We start from the raw sequence: 3,717 nt of genomic DNA, 5'->3' as shown, positions 1-3,717 counted from the left end.
TTTGAGAGAGAAGCACCGCTAAAGACCCTTGTCTTTAGCGGCGCTTCTCCCAAAAACGCCACTAAAGATCAGGGTCTTTAGCGGCGCTTCCACTAAAGCGCCGCTAAAGGTCTTAGTCTTCAGTGGCGTTTGTGCAAGATGCGTCGCTAAAGATTAGGGTCTTTAGCTGCGGTTTTTTCTAAAACGCCGCTAAAGTTAGCGGCGCATTCATTAGCGCCGTCTGTTGCGGCGCTTTTAAAAGCGCCGCTAAAAGTATCTGCGGCACTAAGAAGCGCGCTAAAAGCCTGTTTTGGTGTAGTGATAGTTTGTTTATTTTGAAAATAGACTCACATAGGATTCTAGAAATATAAATTATGAATCATAATTATTTCTGTACAATTTTTAATTATTTTCTAAAGTCAGAACAGGGGACTTCAAAAACAACGCTGACCCTGTCTCACTAAAATTCAAATATCTCCTAATATAAAATTCCTTTGTCTACACCGTTTCTTTCATGTGAAAATATGCTCGATAAGCTTTAATTATATATCTCATTAACTCTCTAATTCCATTTATACTATCCTTGGTGATTTTTCAAAATCACGTCACTACTGCTGTCCAAAAACTGTTCCATTACAAATTTTTACTCTTTTATAATTTCTTTGTATTTACTATCATTTAGGCATCCATAACACCAAACATGTTCTTAATTAGCCATTTCTTTGTATTTACTATCATTTAGGCATTCATAACACCAAACATGTTCTTAATTAGCCATTTCAATAGCTAACCATTAGCCATATCATATAAATACACTCAAAATGACTAAGTCTCTATACATGCCATAGCTTTACACGTTTCGAAATCACATAATACTGAGATGTCTGTAGATAGTGTGAGACGAACTCCGACGTCCTAGTGATCCCCGAACTGACTTGGCGGTACTATAAAAATAAGGAAAATAAAGAAAGTAAGCATAAAACTTAGTAAGTTTACAAGTAAATAAATAACAACATTTATCATAAATACTCATACTCATAAATTTCATCAAACATTAGAATCTTTACTCGCTTCTTTACTTACTCACTTACTTATTTACTTACTTGCTTACTTAAATAACTCATGATTATAACTTACTCCTCCCTTGCTGAAATTTCTTTCTCAACTGATAACTGATATATTCTCAATCCTTATAACTCACCTGAATTTATTATTATGCTTTCATCTGAAATTTCATGTAATATGGTCTATTTACTAGGCCGTTGCATCACTTGGAATACTAAGGATACTCGGGTCTCCTGTCTGATAATACATGCCAAAGCTATGTCCTAGACATAGTCTTACATGGGATGTTTTCTATACTGCCAATGCCATATCCCAGATATGGTCTTACATGGGAGTTCTCATATCGGTGCCCATGCCATGACCCAGACATGGTCTTACGGGGGACCCCTCATCTCGGTGCCAACACCATGTCCCAGACATGGTCTTACATGGGACCTCTCACCTCGGTGCCAACGCCATGTCCCAGACATGGTCTTACATGGGACCTCTCATAATCTCAATGATGCTAATGCCATGTCCCAGACATGGTCTTACATGGGATCTCATTCCCTTAATGTCATGACATTTGTATCCGATACATTCCCAATGTTTCAACAGGGCTTTTATCATTGATTCTTTGTCATATCATGCTTAAGTCAATATTAGATATTTTCATGAAATAAATACATAATTGCTGAAAAATAACATCATTAATAATTATCAAAATATTGCATTTATTTACCATAAACTTACCTCGGTACAAAATATGATCAAATCTAGCACTTTAGTCTTCAACCTTTTTCTTTCCCCGGTCTAACTCCAGATTTCATTCTTCTTGATCTATAATAGAAAATTTATCTTATTTAATACTCACATTCATCAAAACAATCCTTGACTCTAACTTTGGAAAAATTACGATTTTGCCCCTAAATTTTTGCATAATTACACTTTTTTCCCAAAGCTCGGAAATTAAACTTCATCCATTATTCTTATGTTTTATGACATGCTGAACATTTTTCCCTTCTATGGCAACATCAAATTTCCACTTTAACACTTACTTATGAACATTAGGTATTTTTACCAATTATGTCGTTTTACTCGTTTTCACTTAAAATCGCTTAACAAAAGTTGTTTAACATAATTCCAAGCTTCATATTCTACCATAAAACATCAAAATAAACACATTTCACCTATGGGTATTGTACAAGCCCAATTTTGACCCGGGGCCCAAAACCCAAATACCCAAAACAGAAACCCAAAACCCACACATCAAAGCCCAATAACTTGAGGCCCAACTAACCAAACTAAACCTAACCCAAAAAGACCAAAAAAATACTCGAATTGGGCCCGTACCAAACCCAAACCCCAATTACATGCCAAGGCCCAATGTGGCCCAAATCCAAACAAGGCCTAATTGGCCCAAAATTTTAACCCCAACAGTCAAACTAGGGTTTAAGAAAGTCTGAAACCCTAGCGCCGCATCTGATGACTTTTGGGTCTTCTGCCACTGCCGCCTTCTGATGCTGCACCACCAACTCTGCCACCGCTCACCTACCCGTCAATCACCCTGCAAAACGGAGCAAACACGCAAGCAGCAAACAGAAACAAGAAAAATCGAAAAGAAATCATGTATATATCGGCTATAAAAACTTAGACCTAAGGCTTGTAAAGGACCTTTTTTTTACGAACAGAAAAGAAAATAAGAACAAAATTTCAATGTGATTTATTGTTTTTTTATTTCAATCTTTCTATTTCTTTTATCTTTTATTATTATTGTTTTTTATTTTTTATAAACGAAAATAAAAAGAAAAAGACTCACCTGGAATCGTCTCGCAAATATTCGTCGCTGGAGGCCCTATTCTGGTCACCGAAATCGGACCGAGAGAGGGCGTGTGGGCCTCTTCTCCTTCGGCCTTTGGGTTAAGAAGGTTTGGCCTTCGAGTTTTTTTAAAAAAAGGGGCTGAGAAGCCCATTAGTTCGTCGCTGGCCACTGGCCACAGCGACGGCGCGACCGTTCGTCAGTGGTGGCCATGGCCAGATAGAAGAGTGTTGAGAGAGATGGGGAGGTTTTGAAGGTTTTCTTTTCTTTGCACTGTAAAATGAAGTTTCAGAAAAAATTTTGGTTTAAATAAGAACACTAAACGGTGCCGTTTTGCAACTAGGGGTCAAGTGCCAAAACGTCGTCGTTTTGGCCCTGACCCACGCGGTGGCCCGACCCTGGGAAGGATCTACGTGTGTTTTACTTTGGAGGGATATTTGCGCATTAAGCCCTCCACCTTTGCACTTTGTTTTAGTTCGATTTTTTTTGTTTTCTTCAAATTGGACTGCATAATTTCTCACTGATTTCATTTTAGTCCATTGCGACGCTGCGTTTTAGGGGACTTGGTTTATTTCCATTTTTGGTCCTTTTCCTTTCACGCGCGTTATGATTTAGTCCTTTTCTCTACTCTTCATTTTTTATTTCGACCCTAAGTTTTGTTTAGTTTCGATTTAGTCATCTTCTTGGTATTTTAGTTATTTATTATTAAATTGATCATTTTAATATATTATTACTATCATATTACATCATCATCATCATCATCATCATCATTATTATTACTATTTACTCATTCATACTTTTTTTTAATTTCAAATTTCGTTATACATATATATACATACATACATACATTTTTATAATATATATACACGTGCATA

This window comes from Gossypium hirsutum, chromosome D13 (assembly GCF_007990345.1).
Source record: "Gossypium hirsutum isolate 1008001.06 chromosome D13, Gossypium_hirsutum_v2.1, whole genome shotgun sequence".
Lineage (NCBI taxonomy): Eukaryota > Viridiplantae > Streptophyta > Magnoliopsida > Malvales > Malvaceae > Gossypium > Gossypium hirsutum.
The sequence above is the reverse complement of the archived record's forward strand: the minus strand, read 5'-3'. Positions refer to the sequence as shown.